A 20,462-nucleotide genomic window follows, 5' to 3' on the forward strand; every position below is an offset into this window, starting at 1 on the left:
ACCTATGGTTTAAAGAAATAAAACAAAACGTAATACCAGTTTCAGTATTAATTAAAGCGTTTATTTAGTTTCGAATTTTAATAAGCTCTGGCGAATATTTACATTCGATATTTGATTTTGAATTTGTGAATAGAGAAATTGTGCGTAACGGAAAAAAAGAATACATAGTTTAGAGGTCATCGATGATCGTGTGCGTACATGAATTTGAGATAAAAATTTATCAAAATTTAACAACAGTGGAACTGGCAGGTTCCATATAAGAATGCTTGTACGGACAATGCAGAATATGGTAAACTGAAAAACAGGGAATGGAAACAACTTGAGGGGACCACCATGGAAATGGAGTTAAACAATAGAAGAACTTGGAGAATGAAATGGATCACCCTTAAACATGTTTCAAGAGCATAATGTTATGTTTGGATAGGGATCATGTAACATGTTTGTTGCAACCAGGGCTGTGGAGACGGAGCCGGAGTCGGAGTCTGAAGATTTTGCTGGAGTCGGAGCCGGAGTCGTAGAAATTTTGCTCGACTCCGACTCTGGCTAAACAAAATTTGAAAAATTTCTATATTTGTAACTAAAGAAATTGGATAGATTAGGGTTTTTAATCGAACAACGAAAAACGAAGTGCTGAATTTCAGGCTAATCAAAGTGTATTTATATGGATGAAATTTCACGGTGATATAAAAAGTAGGTTTTACTAGAATGTGAACTGAATTGATCAATTGCATTGTTCATTTTTAACATATTAAAATATCGATTTTTGGCCCTATATGTACTCTTGATAAAGATGCAATTTTAAGGCAATACAGCAGTAGAACCTAACGTTCTGAATTTTTGTCGAGTTCGAAGATGGGTCATAACGTACAATTTTGTAATATAGTACCTACATACTCGTATAAACCCATCTTCCGATTTGTTTTAAGAAATTTTTCCTACACGCAAAAAAATAATTCTTTCCTCCCAAACGAAATTTTAGACAAACAAAGTTCGTTTCTAATTTGCTTTTCGCTGTAAGGAAGTTTATTTGGAAGAAAAATATATACTGTTTGTGATAAACGTTTATTCTTTTCCAGGATGTAAAAACAATTTCATAAAGACTAACTCAAAAAAACAATCTTTTCTGGCTAATTGCATTTTCCTTCACATCTTTCTCACTTCCACGAGGTTTTTAGTTCTTAGCACCTTTTCTGTAATACAAACGATGTAGAAGAAATTATACGATTTAATAAATTTTTAAAATTTTACCTTTCGCCTGGACGGAGAATCGAACCGCGGACCAAGCAATTTGTAAGCCAGCACACTATCCACTGAGCTACGTAGCTGTTATTGTCATCATATAAGTTATATTAATATAGCATAGTTTGCGGCGCCCACGAGCCGATTAAACAAACTTTATTTAACAGAAACAAACATTTAGTTGGGCACCGTGGATCAGTGGTTGCTACGTCCGCCTTGCATGCCAAGGGTCGTGGGTTCGAGCCCTGCTTCGACCGAACTCCAAAAAGTTTGTTTTTTTGTTTTTTTGTTTTTTTTTTACATATATTCCAGATACGTTCGACACATTCCGAAAATATGTTCAACATTACATACTACTATATTAAATTTTTACTATGAACTGCAAAATATGTCTTATTAAAGACTTAAAGTCAGAAAAGGACAGTGCTTGATATTAACGAAATGGACTGTGTTGTTGGTTCAAAAATAATTTTTTCTATTGAAAAAATAAAAATTTTTTAAAAAACGAATTTTTTTGGTGATAAAAGTTTAAAATTTTCGAAGTAATTCAAAAAACTCTAACAAAAGAAAAACGTTTTCCAAACGTTTTTTTTTTCTTTGCGTGTAGTCTAAAATTTTCATTTGTCAGAAATTTTGAATTTTGAGAATTTTGAGATCCATTAATAAATACGGAAATTTCCCGTCGATATAATTACTAGGAAATATCGATGTTTCACCATTTTACTTCTATAGACACAATATTCGTAACTGTTCAGCTATTCCTGTCACCTGTTGTATGGTAGTGGTTATTTAAAATTCCGCCCGTCCTTATTATGACAGTTTATGTTTGTTTAAATTTTTTATCATCTAAACTTTCTATCTGATTAGACCGACATTTTGATTTCTGTGTATTTTTATTTTTTTTTTTATATTTATTTTTTATAAAATGCCTATATAGATTAATACCAGGATTTTACTTCTTACACTTCTGGAAGCCTAATATTTTTTTTTTTAATTTTTTGTTTTTATAAATCCATATTCTAAAGATTGTTGTTATCCATATTTTGATGTGGTCTGTATATAGTATGTGTGGTACTTTTAATTTATTGGCCTGACATTAAAGTATAGAGTTCTTTACATCCCTAAATACTGAGATTCGTCGTCGAGTCGTATCAAAATTTAAAATTAGAGTTCTTTTGGACATATAAACACATATGGCAAAATAGAATACTTAACATATATCGGTATATTTTTGGAATACTACACCTTAAAATTACAATTGGAATACGGTTAAAATGACATTTAAATACACCACCCGGAGTCGGAGCCGAGGCTAATAAGAAATGCTGGAGTCGGAGCCGGAGTCGAGCAAAATTGACTCGACACCACAGCCCTGGTTCCAACCACATTATTATCTCGGAAATTATGTATCTGATTTCAGCAAGTATGTTAATACTGGAGAGAAAAACATATTTTTCCGACAAACATATTCAATATGGAACGTCCCCAAAAATAACATAATGCTCTCGAAACTTCACACAAAACAAGTGAACTATTCTATGGGAAAAATGTGAACTATTTTATTTATACGTGCTAAAGCTGAACTAAATTGTATTGCATGAGATTTCCACAATGCGTTGATAAAATAGTGAGCATTTACAGATCATATACGAAATGAACTAAAAGTGAAAAAAAAATCATTGGCTCCACATCATTACCATATTAAACTCGCTGTAGTTAATTCTTAAAATTTTTGAGTAGGAATGGAAAATCTTATTTTGCTATCATTGAACTTATATGTACCGCCATTGGGCTGGGGGAAAATTTCGTAATTTAATTTTAAAAATTAACTAAAACAAAATTACACTGGAAAAAATATTGGCCTAATGGTACAAATTATGCAACCTAAATTTTAGGACACGCAATTTACAAAATTTTTTAATATAAAGAAAAAAATAAAATTAGATCAAATTCTTTAAAATACAGAAATTTTAATTAACCCATTAACGCCCAAAATGAAACTGCCGGACAAAAACTGATTTTTTAGATTTTTATGAATTGAGTAATTCAGTAATAAAAATATTTAAATAAAACAAGTAAGGAAAGTCTAAAGTCGAGCGTGGCCGACTATATTATACCCTGCACCACTATGTAGACCAAAAATTTGTGTTACCATTTCAAATCCTTCAAATTTGTTGGGAGTTATTATGAAGGCTTTTATTAGAAATATTTATATAATTTATGTATATACAATATGGAGACAATTTTTTGTACTTCTACACTGTTAGACAAAAATGTTTTTCATATGTTCCGATATAACCAAAATGTGTTTCGGGCACAATTTTTAAACACAATATATTTAAGTGCAAACATGTAATGTTCCTAAACTAACACTAAATGTTTGGGACACATATGTTAATATGTTAGAATATATTATGTTTGAGGCATGAATGTTTCGTAAAAATAATATGTGTGAATGTAAACATATATAAATTTACAAATTTCGAGTAAACATATATATGTTTTTATATATTATTCAGAGAGCGACAGAGAGAGAGAGTATAGAGAAAGAAATAGAGATGGAAATCGGGAGGGTTGACGAAAGATATCAACATAACACAGCGAGAGAATCAAAAGAGAGCAATTTCTGTGCAACTGCTTGTATGTTGTTTCGGAAAACTGTTTTATAATAAGGCCAAAAATTTGATATGCTTAAGTCTAAATATTATTTAATTTGAATACTCATGTAAAGAGAATAGACATTCGGAAGCAGGCATTAAGTTCGAGTTTTGCTGCTAAAACAATCGAAAAAGTTTATTTTCTTGAAAATGAATTATTAATGAAAAGTAAAAGGCAAAACATTTCATTTTAGAACGATAATGCCAACTTAATACCGCCCTTAAGGGCAAAAATGAAATTAAGTACAAAAAACGATAAGTTTTAAATGCATTTCAAATGGTGTTAAATGCTAGTAAAAAGCTGTTCACGCCTAACTAAATTTATGTGTATATTATAAAATTATTTATGAATGTTTATACTCGATTCCACGTTCTTCTTTTGTTAGAGTTTTTAAATTCCTTCCAAAATTTCAAGCTTTTATACCAAAAACAGTTTTTGTTACAAAATTGTTATTTTTGCAATAAAAAAATAATATTTTATCCAAAAGCTCAGTCCATTTCGTTTATATCAAGCACTGTTCTTTTCTGACTGTAAATCTTTAATAACACACATTTCGAAGTTTCATTGTAAAAATTTAATTTAATAATATAAAAATATAAATACAAAAATTAAAAAAATTGGTGTTCGATCGGAGTAGGGATTGCACCCAGGACCCTTTGCATGCAAGGCGGACATGCTAACCACTGCTCCACGTGGCCAACAAATATATGTTTCTGTTGAATAATGTTTTGTTTGCATCGGCTCGTGGGCGCTGCAAACTATGCTAATAAATGTAACTTATAACGATAATTGTCTATTGGTAACTATAACAGCTACGTAGCCCAGTGGTAGTGTGTTGGCTTATAAATTGCATGGTTCCCGGTTCGATTCTCAGTCCAGGCCAAAGGTAAAATTTAAAAAAATTATAAAATTATAAATTAAAAATTGAATAATTTCTTCAACATTATTTGTATTACAGAAAAAGGTGCCAAGAACTAAAAAATTTCGTGGAAGTGAAAATTATGTGAGGGAATGAGCACAATCTTCTTTGTATATTCTTCCAAGCATATAATATTTTTGGGCTCAAAATGCTTCCAAACATATAATATGTTCACATAAAACAAACATATTAATGTTTCGGCAGTATCCAATAATATATGTGCTTCCTGCAAAATATGTTTGGAACATATGTTAGAGAAGCGATTTTTTCTGAGGGTGTATAAAATCTGTAGAATTAAAATTTCAATTGGCTAACACCTTGGGATGAAACACAATGTTAGTTACAAAATATGGGAAATATAAAGCTAGAGCAATTTTAATGCAATTGTACGAAATAATATTTACGATTTATCGAGCGACAAATACGTATTCGAGATAAAGGAAAATTTAAGTAATATTTAAAATTTTTGCTACAGTGGCGCTTTTACAAGGATATTGGTTAAATCTCGGCATTGTATGTGGTCAATTGTGGGTTGTGATATATTATCATATTAGATCAAAAAGAATATTAAATATATAAGCAAATCAGGGTAGAATTTGGCTTTAGAGGGCATATAAGTGCAAATCGGACCAAAGGTATATATGGCAGCTATATCTAAATCTGAACCGATTTCAACCAAATTTGGCACAGTTGACCATATTATAAAACGTACACTTTGTAAAAATTTTGAATCAAATCAGTGCAAAATTCTGGTTTTTGAAGCCATATAAGTGCAAATCGGACGAAAGATATATATGGGAGCTAGATCTAAATCTGAACCGATTTTAATACATATATATCTCTCGATATATATGTAGTAGAAGTCTAGGAAAATTAGAGTAATTTTTCAACTTTTCGACTAAGCAGTGGCGATTTTACAAGGAAAATGTTGGTATTTTGACCATTTTTGTCGAAATCAGAAAAACATATATATGGGAGCTATATCTAAATCTGAACCGATTTCAATCAAATTTGGCACGAATAGCTACAATGCTAATTCTACTCGCTGTGCAAAATTTCAACTAAATCGGAGTTAAAAATTGGCCTCTGTGGTCATATGAGTGTAAATCGGGCGAAAGCTATATATGGGAGATATATCTAAATCTGAACCGATTTCATCCAAATTTGGCACGCATAGCTACAATGCTAATTCTACTCGCTGTGCAAAATTTCAACTAAATCGGAGCAAAAACTTGGCCTCTGTGGTCAAATGAGTGTACATCGGGCGAAAGCTATATATGGGAGCTATATCTAAATCTGAACCGATTTCAATAAAATTTGGCGCACTTGACTACACTACTAATTGTACTCCTAGTGCAAAATTTCAACCAAACTGGGGTAAAACTCTGGCTTCTGGGACCGTCTTAGTCCATATCGGGCGAAAGATATATATGGGAGCTATATCTAAATCTGAACCGATTTGGATAATATTTTGCAAGTTTTTCGAGACTCATAAAATATTTGGATGTACGGAATTTGAAGAAGATTGGTTGATAAACACGCCAATTATAACCAGATCGGGGATAAATATATATGACAGCTATATCTAAATCTGAACCGATTTTTTCCAAAATCAATAGCGATCGTCTTTGTTCCCCAAAACGACCCTGTGCCAAATTTGAGGACGATCGGACTTAAACTGCGACCTGTACTTTGCGCACAAAAATACATGAACAGACAGACAGACGGACGGACAGACAGACAGACAGACGGACATTGCTAAATCGACTCAGAATTTAATTCTAAGACGATCGGTATACTAAACGATGGGTCTCAGACTTTTCCTTCTTGGCGTTACATACAAATGCACAAACTTATTATACCCTGTACCACAGTAATGGTGCACTGTTAGAAAAATATGTTTTTCATATGCTCCGATATAAACAAAATGTGTTTCGGGCACGATTTTAAACCACAATATATTTAAGTGCGAACATGTAATGTTCCTAAACTAACACTAAATGTTTGGGACATCTATGTTAATATGTTAGAATATATTATGTTTGGGGCATGAATGTTTCATAAAAATCATATGTGTGAATACAAACATATATAAATTTACAAATTTCGACTAAACATACATATGTTGTGATATTTTATTCAAAGCGACAGAGAGAGTATAGAGAGAAATAGAGATGGAAACCGGGAGAGTTGACGAAAGATATCAATATAACACAGCAAAAGAGTCAAAAGAGAACAATTTCTGTGAAACCGCTTGTATGTTGTTTCGGAAAACTGTTTTATGATAAGGCCAAAAAGTTGATATGTTTAAGTCTAAATATCATTTAATTTGAATAAAGAGAATATACATTCTGAACCAAGAGAATAGACATTTGAAAAACAAACAGCTTATGTTTTCGCCTTGAGAGCAGCATTTTATGTATGTGTGGACATGTGTTTTGTTTATCATTTTGGCATTATGGGCACAAATTTTTTCTTGCTTCGTTAAAAGAAATCAGGGGTCTTCATAAAAATAACGAAAGGGCACTATACTCTTTTTAGAGTTGGGACAGTAAAATGAAATAAGGAGGAAATGGTGAAAAATTACACAGTAAAATGTAAAAAAACAAACTTTAGTTCCTCTTTATTAAAAAGTAGTCCACGAGGAGTTGACGGACACCATCAAATATAAAAGCGGGCATTAAGTTCGAGTTTTACAGCTAAAACAATTTAAAAAGTTTTTTTCTTCAAAATGAATTATTAAAGAAAAATAAAAGGAATTTTAGAGCGATGGTGTTAAATGCTAGTAAAAAACTGTTCACTCCTAAATAAATTTATGTTTATATTATAAAATTATGTATGTATGTTTATACTCGACTCCACGTTCTTCTTTTGTTAGTTTTTGAATTGCTTCCAAATTTTAAAGTTTTGTACAAAAACAGTTTTTTATTACAAGATTGTTATTTTTGCAATAAAAAATAATATTTTATCCAAAAATCAGTCAATTTCGTTTATATCAAGCACTGTTACTGACTATAAATCTTTAATAACACACATTTCGAAGTTTCATTTAAAAAAAAATTAATATAGTATATATAAATGTGTAAATTAAAAAAAAAAAAAACAAAAAAAATGTTCGGTCGGAGCGGGGATTGAACCCACGACCCTTTGCATGCAAGGCAGACATGCTAACCACTGCTCCACGTGGCAAACAAATGTATGTTTCTGTTAAATAATGTTATGTTTGCATGGGCTCGTGGGCGCTGCAAACTATGCTATATAAATGTAACTTAAAACGATAATTATCTACTGGTGACTATAACAGCTACGTAGCCCAGTGGATAGTGTGTTGGCTTACAAACTGTATGGTCCTCGGTTCGATTCTCCGTGCAGGCGAAAGGTAAAATTTAAAAAATTTATAAAAGTGAATAATTTCTTCAACATTATTTGTATTACAGAGAAAGGTTCCAATAACTAAAAAATTTCGTGGAAGTGAAAATTACGAGTATGTTAGGAAATGAGCACAATCGTGTTTGGGAAAAATTCTTCCAAGCATATAATATTTTTGGCTCAAAATGCTTCCAAACATATAATATGTTCACATAAAACAAACATATTAATGTTTCGGCAGTATGCAATAATATATGTGCTTCCTGCAAAATATGTTTGGAACATATGTTAAAGAAGTGATTTTTTTTGAGGGTGTGAAGGGTATAAAAAGTCATCATAAAATCTTCACCGAATTGTTGTAGAAATTACATTGTTTTTATGAAAACGGTGTTCAATTTCATATTTTCTGTTTTTAGCTGAAAAACACTGTCATCAATTCAATGAAGAAACTTACATAAATTTTTGGTCATAAGTTTGATGAAAATTTTTCATTAATTCGTTTTGTTTGTTATTGTTGGCTTCTCTTCAATCGTTATTGTTGTTTTTTTTTTATCTCAGCTTAAAGCCATGCATTGACTAAACTACAAGTGTAGCTTAACCAACAGAGGAAAAGTATGCTTGTCAAATTTATTTGGGCAAAGCCCTATAGACTGCAAGATGGTTGGATGTACAGCTGTCTCGGAATTACCACATTCCTCATCAGCATCCTCTACTTGCAGCAAAACTATCAACCAATTATCAGAATAAATTCGGGTAATTCACTCAACCCAACGTGAACTACACTTGAACCTCCCGAAAAAGGGTTTGATAGTCGGCTACTGCCTAAACAAATTTGCCAGCATATCTCTTTTCCTTTGCCAAACTCAAATCATCGATTTGTATGTATTTGGCTGGGTTTGTTTTTGAGCGTGCTTCCTCTATCTTCATTCGTTTTGTTTGTTATTGTTGGCTTCTCTTCAATCGTTATTGTTGTTTGTTTTTTTTTTTATCTCAGCTTAAAGCCATGCATTGACTAAACTACAAGTGTAGCTTAACCAACAGAGGAAAAGTATGCTTGTCAAATTTATTTGGGCAAAGCCCTATAGACTGCAAGATGGTTGGATGTACAGCTGTCTCGGAATTACAACATTCCTCACCAGCATCCTCTACTTGCAGCAAAACTATCAACCAATTATCAGAATAAATTCGGGTAATTCACTCAACCCAACGTGAACTACACTTGAACCTCCCGAAAAATGAAATCAGTAATCAAATTGAAGAACATTTTCATTATCTGTTTTTAATTTTTGTTTGAAAAACTCTAACAACAACACTATTTCACATATTTTAATTATTATAAACTTTTTGAAGTGATGATTTAATTAACATTTGAAAAATTGGAAAAAACTACAAAAATCTTCAAATGATATATACTTGGTGCGCCGTAGTTTTTTTGTGTTCTTATTGTTAAAACACACACACAAGCAATGCCTTTGAGAAATTCCGTTATGTCTGCTGCGCGTAAAATTTGTGAAAGAATCAAAAAAAAATCATTTGTGAAGTGACTTTTATTGGGATCGCACGATGATAAAATTGATTTTAATACTTTTATCAATTGGAGATATTTTAAGTGTTTAGTAATATAGAAAAATATTTGTGGCGTTTATATATTTTCCAAAATAGTGATACATTGAGGTGTACGATATGTAATGACCTACTAATTCCATGTGAGCTTAACGATTTGGAAAAAATATAGTAAACAAGAAGAATATACCACAAGAGGTAAGCATCGAGAGGCATTTTGAAGAGACTTCTAATCCTGGAAAATTAAGGGAAGTATCCGTAATAGAAAAGCTTTTCCGAATGAGAAACTGAATTCCTATTCGACCGACAGAATTGGGAAGCTATATGTTAAATACAACAATATGAAACGGAATCAAATTTACCAAAAATATAGAAGATTGTGCAAGGGACCTAATTCTGCGGTAATATCGATAAGATATTTGAAAATCACTATTTTAATTTATACATAAGTAATAAATTTAAATAAAATAAATAAATACGATAACGTGCACCAAGAACAATTTTTGGAAATGTCGCAGTCATGCGAATTACTGAATATATCAAATATTTGAGGTATACGATAACCATAATGATATATTTAAGACTTGGCCACAGTATGAAGAATATAGTTTAATATTTTTGTTATTTCGTTTAGATTAACATGGACTTCGGAGTACTGCATAAATACTACACAGTAATATTCGAATGGGAAGCCAAATTGATTTAGTATATTGACATAATTTAAGTGAGAACTATATTAAAGATGCTGACATTAGATAGGTTTGCGATAAACTTAAGGTGTGAAACGCAGGTTAGTTCCGAAAAAAATGTACTTAGTACAATTATGCATATCATTAAAAAAATAAAATTTAAATCTACCTTTATAGCCTCAAACATGTCTTTATTTATTATGCGTTTGACTTTATGTATACACGGCTACTTATATCAACACCAAAATACGTTCGAAAAGATATAGATGGAAAATACGTATGGAGAAGAGACTCCCAAGAATCGTCAAGACTTCCAAGAACTACTACTGACTTATGTTCCAATAAGGCTAATAAAAAGATATCTCATTTATAAGTATATTTATATTATATTTAAACACTGGAAACGCCTTACGTACGTATACTTTTTCCATTCACTATTTTAAGCTAATATTGAAATATATGAAATGTATTATAAAATAATATTTCCTAAGTGCCTTAAAATATTTGTAATTATATTGGATATTGTAAAATTTAGAACCGCATTTCTAAAGGCGGAAACCAAAGTTCAGTTCGATGTTAGATATTCATTGGTTAAATGTAAAATATACAATAGTTTGATGCAATTTAGTAGTTGAAGCAATGTAATTTTAATGAATAAATTACGTACTTTTGATTAGTACCTTTCATTGGAATGATGCAGAATATTCATTATATGGAGACTACGGACATCAAATTGAATATCTTTTTTCATCGAAAGGAAGAAAAAAAAATACATCAATTAAATGACACTTTTTTATCAAGATGATGAAGTTATTAAATTAAATTGATGAATATATTTGATGAAAAATTGATGTAAAATTCTTCATTACGATGATGAAACGCATTGTAAGCTGAAAATCGAAGAAACATTTAATCAAATTGATACTCAAGATCATCATATTGATGAAGTTTTTCCCTTCAGTGTGGATAAGATGCAGTATAAAGGTGCCATACATTTATTTACAATTACAAAAACAAGTATATACGGCCGTAAGTTCGGCCAGGCCGAAGCTTATGTACCCTCCATCATGGATTGCGTAGAAACTTCTTCTAAACACTGACATCCAGAATCGAATTACTTAAGTTGCGGTAACGCTTGCCGATGGCAAGGTATCTTAAAACCTCCTAACACCATCTTCTAAATTGTATGTAAGTCCATACATGGTATATATTAAATCAAAAAAGATCGATCCAATAATAATTCCAATCCAATAATAATTCAGTTTGACAAAGTAGACATAAAATTTTGACAAAATTTTCTACAGAAATAAAATTTTAACAAAATTTTCTATACAAATAAAATTTTCTATACAAATAAAAATTTTGACAAAATTTTCTATAGAAATAAACTTTTGACAAAATTTTCTATAGAAATAATATCTTGGTAGATTATTTTTGGCTCGAGTGGCAACCATGATTATGAACCGAATAAAATTTGAACAAAATTTTCTATAGAAATAAAATTTTGACAAAATTTTTTATAGAAATAAAATTTTGACAATGATGAAAATTTTATTATGAAGCGAATAAAATTTTAACAAAATTTTCTCTAGAAATAAAATTTTGACAAAATTTTCTATAGAAATAAAATTTTGGTAGATTATTTCTGGCTCTAGTGGCAACCATGATTATGAACCGATATGGACCAATTTTTGTGTGATTGGACCAATTTTGGTATAGTTGTTAGCGACCATGCCTAATTTGAACCGGATCGGATGAATTTTGCTCCTCCAAGAGACTCCGGAGGTCAACTCTGGAGAATGTTTTATATGGGGGCTATATATAATTATGGACCGATATGGACCAATTCTGGCACGGTTGTTAAAGATCATATCCTAACACCATGTTCCAAATTACAACCGGATTGGATGAAATTTGCTTCTCTTGGAGACTTCGCAAGCCAAATCTGGGGATCGGTTTATATGGGGGCTATATATAATTATGAACCGATGTGGATCAATTTTTGCATGGTTGTTAGAGACTATATACCAATATCATGTAACAAATTTTAGGCGGATCGGATGAAATTTGCTTCTCTTTGAGGCTCCGCAACCCAAATCTGGGGATCGGTTTATATGGGCGCTATATATAATTATGGGCCGATGTGGACCAATTTTTGCACGGTTGTTAGAGACCATATACCAATACGATGTACCAAATTTCAGTCGGATCGGATCCAATTTGCTTCTCTTTGAGGCTTCGCAAGCCAAATCTGAAGATCGGTTTATATGGGGTCTATATATAATTATGGACCGATGTGGACCAATATTTGCATGGTTGTTAGAGACCATATACCAACATCATGTACCAAATTTCAGCCGGATCGGATGAAATTTGCTTTTCTTTTAGGCTCCGCAAGCCAAATTTGGGGATCGGTTTATATAGGGGCTATATATAATTATGGACCGATATGGACCAATTTTTGCATGGTTGTTAGAGACCATATACGAACACCACGTACCAAATTTCAGCCGGATCGGATGAAATATGCTTCTGTTAGAGGCTCCACAAGCCAAATCTGAGGGTCCCTTTATATGGGGGCTATACGTAAAAGTGGACCGATATGGCCCATTTGCAATACCATCCGACCTACATCGATAACAACTACTTGCGCCAAGTTTCAAGTCGATAGCTTATTTCATTCGGAAGTTAGCGTGATTTCAACAGACGGACGGACGGACATGCTTAGATCGACTCCGAATTTCACCACGACCCAGAATATATATACTTTATGGGGTCTTAGAGCAATATTTCGATGTGTTACAAACGGAATGACAAAGTTAATATACCCCCATCCTATGATGGAGGGTATAATAACGGGTAGATCATAGTTGTTTGATTTTAAACAGGTGCCTCATATGGTGAGGACATCTGTTTGTTATACCCTGCGCCACACTGTGAAACAGTGTTTGCAACACCCAGAAGGAGACGAGATAGACACATGGTGTCTTTGGCAAATATGCTCAGGGTGGGCTCCTGAGTCGATATAGCCATGTCCGTCTATCCGTGAACACATTTTTGTAATCAAAGTCTAGGTCGCAGTTTTAGTCCAATCGACTTCAAATTTGGCACAAGTATGTGTTTTGGCTCAGAATAGAACCCTATTGATTTTGGAAGAAATCGGTTCAGATTTAGATATAGCTCCCATATATATATTTCGCCCGATATGGACTTATATGGCCCAGAAGCCAGAGTTTTACCCCAATGTGCTTAAAATTTTGCACAAGAAGAACAATTAGTACTATAGTCAAGTGTGCCAAATTTTATTGAAATCGGTTCAGATTTAGATATAGCTCCCATATATATCTTTCGCTCGATATGGACTAATACGGTCCCAGAAGCCAGAGTTTTACACCAATTTGGTTGAAATGTTGCACTAGGAGTACAATTAGGAGTGTCGTCAAGTGTGCCAAATTTTATTGAAATCGGTTCAGATTTAGATATAGCTCCCATATATATCGTTCGCCCGATTTACACTCATATGACCACAGTGGCCAATCTTTTACTCCGATTTAATTGAAATTTTGCACAGGGAGTAGAATTAGCATTGTAGCATATGAGTGCCAAGTTTGGTTGAAATCGGTTCAGATTTAGATATAGCTCCCATATATATGTTTTCTGATTTCAACAAAAATGGTCAAAATACCAACATTTTCCTTCTAAAATCGCCACTGCTTAGTCGAAAAGTTGTAAACATGACTCTAATTTTCCTAAACTTCTAATACATATATATCGAGCGATAAATCATAAATAAACTTTTGCGAAGTTTCCGTAAAATTGCTTCAGATTTAAATGTCTCCCATATTTGTTTACTAACATTGTGTTCCACCCTAGTGCATTAGCCGACTTATAGATTTTGTAGAAGTCTATCAAATTCTGTCCATATCGAGTGATATTTAAATATGTATGTATTTGGGACAAACCTTTATATATAGCCCCCAACACATTTGACGGATGTGATATGGTATCGAAAATTTAGATCTACAAAGTGGTGCAGGGTTTAATATAGTCGGCCCCGCCCGACTTTAGACTTTCCTTACTTGTTTTCATTACATTTAGGACATGGATCTGTGAAATTTGCACTCCTCCCATAAGTGTTTGAAGAAAGGCAATATTTCCTTAAAGTAAAGAAAATAACATTTTGTCCTTGAAACATTTTTCCTTCTCTATATCCATACGGACGTTTTTCTCTCTCTCTCTCTATCTCAAACTAATGGATATATGGAGCTCAATTCCCGTAGATTTGGGGAAAACCCTAATCCACTTAATACCAGAGAGCATTCAGGCTGTAAAAAACACTAAAGGCTGCCATACAAAATATTAAAAAATGTTAATATTTAGTATTTAAACCAATAATTTGTATTTATTTTCACGTTTTTTTTTGGCTAAGCGAAATTAACTTTTTTGGTTTTTGTTCCCTATTTCCCTAAAAAGAAATACATCTGAATTAATCTTATTCTTATTTCGCAGCTCGGACCTTAAACTTTAATTTAAGGCATAATACGTATATATTTACTTCATATTTTTCATATCGTGTCAAAATGTATTTCAAATTGATTGGTTCACAACGTTTTTTTTTTGCTGACTGTGCAGTAATTCATTAATTTATATACAGTGAGAGTTTGTTGCGGCCAATAATTTCAGGTATGATAGAATCTGCTCCGCCCGAATTTCTACCTTACTCACTAGTTTGATATATGTTAAGTTTGTCATTCCGTTTGTAACACGTCGAAATATCAATGTCCGACTATATAAAGTATATATATTCTTGATCAGGGAGAAATACTAAGGCGATATAACGATGTCCGTCTGTCTGTTGTAATCACGCTACAGCCTTCAATAATAAAGCTATCTTGTTTAATTTTACACAATCTCGTTTTTTTTGTCTCCAAGCAGTTCGAAGATGGGCTATATCGGTATAGCCCTCATATAAACTGACCCCCGATTTGGGGTCTTGGGCTTCTAGAGACGGTATTTTCTATCCAATTTACCTGAAATTGGAAATCTAAAGGTATTTTAGGACCATAAATAAGTGTGCAGAAAATGGTGACTATCGGTCCATGTTTTGGTATAGCCCCCATATAGACCGATCTTCCAATTTTATTTCTTGGGCTTCTAGAAACCGTATTTTCAATCCGATTATCCTGAAATTTTAAATCTATAGTTATTTTAGGACCACAAATATGTGTGTTGAAAATGAGCTGTATCGGTCCATGATTTGCTATAGCCCCCATATAGCCCGATCTCCTGATTTTACTTTTTGAGCTTCTTCAATTTGCTTATTCAATTTGCTTGAAATTTGAAATCTAGAGATTTTTGAGGACCATAAATAGGTGTATATTTTTGGCATATAGACTGATTTCCTGATTTAACTCCTTGGGCTTATATGAACCGTAGTTTTTATCCGATTTGCCTGAAATTGTAACGAATTTAGTTTTTAACGCTCTATTTGGTATGGCCTCCATATAGACCGATAGAAGGCGCACTGATCATTAAAGTTGCTCGAAACTAAGAGTAAAATTTCCAAATCTATAGATTTTACATTTCAAATAAATAACCGCTATATACTCGTATTATGAAGTAACACGCTATGACGAAGAGTTTTCAAAGGTAACTGGTATATTTGATTCATGGTGGTGGGTATTTAAGATTCGGCCTGGCCGAACTTACTGCTGTGTATACTGTTCTGAATATATTTTAATAAATTTAACATTCTGCTATAAATTTTGTTTTTGGTTGGCAACACTGAACATAATCCCTCATCAGAAAAGTGGTAGCAATAAACAATAGGCAAAAGTTCAAGTTGCAAAAGAGTAAAGATTTATTGAAGGCGCTTCTTATACTACACTGAAAAAAAAGCATGCCCGGTTCCAAAGATTTTGTCTTTACTTTAACAATTTTAGTATCGATTCCGAGCCAAAGAAGCGGAGAATACAAGTAAGCATACTTTTAAGACACAATTCTCTTTTAAATTTGGGTTTTGTGTACTTGCTTCTAGGAAGCAAATTTTAATTTTTCGTTTTTTCAGCTTTTTTTCTTCATATGCCATGAAAGTCCTTTAAAAACGGGTTAAAGACAACTTTATTTTCCAAATTCAGACTCGACTTCCGGTAGAATTTATGCTATGTTTCAAGTAAAAAACGTCTTTAAAATAAAGTGTTAAAAACATGTCTTATTTTTTAACGATTTTTTGCTTTGTAGTCAAGATGCAAAAAGACAACAAATTTAAAGACAATTTCATTAATTTTAAAGAATTTTTCTGAATTATTAAAATCAAGTTGACCTTACAACAAAAACCCATTTTTAAGTCAAATCACTTACTCATAAGGACAATACGACTTTATTGAAAAGTTTATCGACTCTTGGACAAGCATTCGTATTTTAAAGACAGGAACTCTTTGACATCACGACAATATTTTTTCAGTGTACGTTCGCACTAGACACGAAATCCTCGTAAAGGAGGAGGAGATTTCGTGTCTGGTGGGAACGTAGTATTACCTGACGATGTGCAAGTGATTTTAGATTTACCTAACCAATATGATTTAATACATTGAGTTCGTTCGTGAAAACGATAATTATTTTAATTCATTTGACCAAAAGCTTATGTTGTGGAATGTAGAAAGATTTAGAGATGAGGCTTTGGCAACATTTATAGTTAATTTATAATTCATTCTAAGTAATTAAATGATTAATTTCTAAACAGGAGAGTTCAGTAAATAAATGAAATTTAAATATTTCAAAGATTTAACCGTTGCTGAAGTTGTTAAACTCGTTTCATCAATTCCCATATACTCATTAGCGTAGCTAGACAATTTTCCTATAGGGGGGGGGGGGGCTATAGCTCCCTCGCTATAAATTTATAGATTGAACTTATATTATATATATTAATATTTTATTTCATAAAAATTAATAAAAAATAGACTTGAAAATAACTCGACAATTAATTTATAATAAAACAACTAAAAGTAGTTCTACACTTTTCTCAGCAAGAAAATTGGGAGTTGTTCTAAAGGCGCAACTTTAAAAGCACTTCCAAAAATGTCAAAGAAGTTAATTATTTTAACTATACAGGATGTTTTTTTACTTCATTTTTCATATTTTAATGTGTAAATATTTTTTTTTCAAATAGTTTAAAAAAGAGTAAGAATAAATAAAATGATACGCATTATTCAAATTTTGCCACAAAAATGATAAATCCATTATAGAAAAATCAAGAATTTTTGAAAATATTGGTGGGAAAACGTTTCAAACAAGCGTTAGGATGTATTAAAAAATCATACAAAGAATATAAAAATCAAAATTTTTTAATTCACATCGAAAACACTGAATTCGGATCATACCTTAGAAGGTGATGCAAATTCATTGCAACGGCTGTTGAAACGGTAGACATTCGTCCTATGGCAAGTTCATATTACATTCATCGTTTCTCCGCCAATTTTGCACCACTTCTGGACCCAAAAAGAACATTTTCACTTCTTTTTTGACGATGCTTTTTTGCAGCATTATTAAGATATTAATTTATGAAAGAATAGTTTTAATATCAATTACTATTTTTTTATACCCACCACCATAGAATGGTGAAGAGGCACAATATGTTTATATTCTTGATCAGGGAGAAATTCTAAGACTATATAACGATGTCCGTCTGTCGGTCTGGATGTCTGTTGTAATCACGCTACAGCCTTCAATAAAAAAACTATCTTCCTTAATTTTTGCACAAACGCGTTTTTTGTCTCCAAGCAGGCCTAGTTCGAAGATGGGCTATATCGGTCCATGTTTTCGTATAGCCCCCCCCCATATAAACCGCCCCCATTTCCTGAAATTGGAAATCTAGAGGTATTTTAGGACCGTAAATAAGTGTGCCGAAAATGAGGTGTATCGATCCATGTTTTGGTATAGCCCCCATATAAACCGATCTGAAGATATGGGGTCTTGGGCTTCTAGAAACCTTATTTTCTATTCGATTTACTTGAAATTCGAAATCTAAAGGTGTGTTAGGACCACAAACAGGTGTGCCGAATATGGTGTGTATTGATCTATGGTTTTCTGTAGCCCCCATATAGCCCGATCTCCCGATTTTACTTCTTGAGATTTTTCTCGGGGGGGGGGGGGGGGGGGGTCCAAGCCCCCTCCCCAGAGGTCTTCCTACGCTTATGCATATACTCGATTCTCTGCTTCGTCATTTCCTAGCTATACCTAACAACATATTATTTATTACGATTTTTTTAATTTATGCCATTGTTAAGCTGACGAAATCTTATGGAATCGTATGGTATACTACAGCTTCAAAAAAACTCGCATTACTCGTACATATGTCCCTATATACATATTTTTGCAGGAAGCACATATATTTTTGCATACTGCCGAAACATTATGAATTTTATATGTGAATATATAAAATGTTTGTGTTTTGCAACGTATTCTCCGAAATAGGGATGTCATTCCGGATATGCCGAAATCAGAGGCATTTTCGGAACGAAATTAATCCTGAGTCACAGAATGTTTTATTTTAAATCCCGGCATTTTTGGAATCGCAAAAATAATCCCAAGCACAATTCAATGTTAAAAAGGAAAATAAATAATTACATCAAAATTTCAAAATAAAGGATCAGGACCGCTTTTGAATAATGAGTTCGTGTGAAATGGAATTCGTGCCATATAAAAAATGCAACGATGAATGTTCTATATGGTATTACTTCTGGCTGGAAGGGCTCAAGAGGGGCTCAGACAAAGTGCACGATATGTAAATAAATGTAGAAAATCAGAACCACCTGAGTCGATCTATCTCTTGGGGTTTGTCCGTCTGTCCCTGCACTGAAAAAAAAACATGCCCGGTTCCAAAGATTTTGTCTTTACTTTAACAATTTTAGTATTGATTCCGAGCCAAAGAAGTGGAGAATACAAGTAAGGTTACTTTTAAGACACAATTCTCTTTTAAATTTGGGTTTTGTGTACTTGCTTCTAGGAAGCAAATTTTAATTTTCCGTTTTTTCAGTTTTTTTTTCACATGCCATCAAAGTCCATTAAAACGGGTTAACGACAATTTATTTTCCAAATTCAAACTCGACTTCCGTTAGAATTTATGCTATGTAAGTAAAAAACATCTTTAAAATAAAGTGTTAAAAACATGTCCTACTTTTAGTCAAGATGTAACTCTCACATAAATATATTTCCCGATTTTCACAAATTTTGATTTATTGATTTATCATTACAAATTTGATTTATTATTATTTTTTGGTGCTGTAGATTGTAATTACTCAAAATATTTAAAAAGCTCCAGAAAATCCTTTGGGATCCCCAAAAAATCCTGGGGTGCAATGCTTCGAATTCGAATGACATATATACTCCCAAACAAGATTGTTCATACTAGAATTACAAATTGTTTGGTGCAGGTGGAATATAAACGATACTAAAAAATATTTTTTTTTTCCTGGAGGTGCAAATTTGAAACGTGGTGCTAGTTCATGGTCTCTAACAACCATGCCAAAATTGGTCCATATCGATCCATAATTATATATAGCCCGCATATAAACTGATACGCAAATTTGGCTAGCGGAGCCTCTTGGAGGAGGAAATTTCATATGATCCGGTTGAAATTTGGTATGTGCACAGGAAACAATATCACCAAAATATTTCCAATTAAAAAGTTGATTGAAGTAGAAATTTTTTTCAATTAATAAATTAATTGATACAAGTAACTTGTTAATCCACAAGGAAAAATTAAGTTAGTCAATGATTGAAAGTTTTAAATAAAAAATTAATTGATATAATTAACTTTTTTATCAAACTAAGTCAATTAAAAAAGTGATGGAAAATTTTTTAATATTTAACTAAAAATTTACTTCAAACAATAAATTGTTTAATCAAACTAGAAATACTAAGTCAGTAAAGAAAGTAATTAAAAATAGTTACTTTTTTAATGAAAAAAGTTATTGAGTTTTGCAATCAAAATCAATGAAATTTTTAATTGAACTAATTAAAATATT

Source organism: Haematobia irritans, chromosome 1 (assembly GCF_050003625.1).
Source record: "Haematobia irritans isolate KBUSLIRL chromosome 1, ASM5000362v1, whole genome shotgun sequence".
NCBI lineage: Eukaryota > Metazoa > Arthropoda > Insecta > Diptera > Muscidae > Haematobia > Haematobia irritans.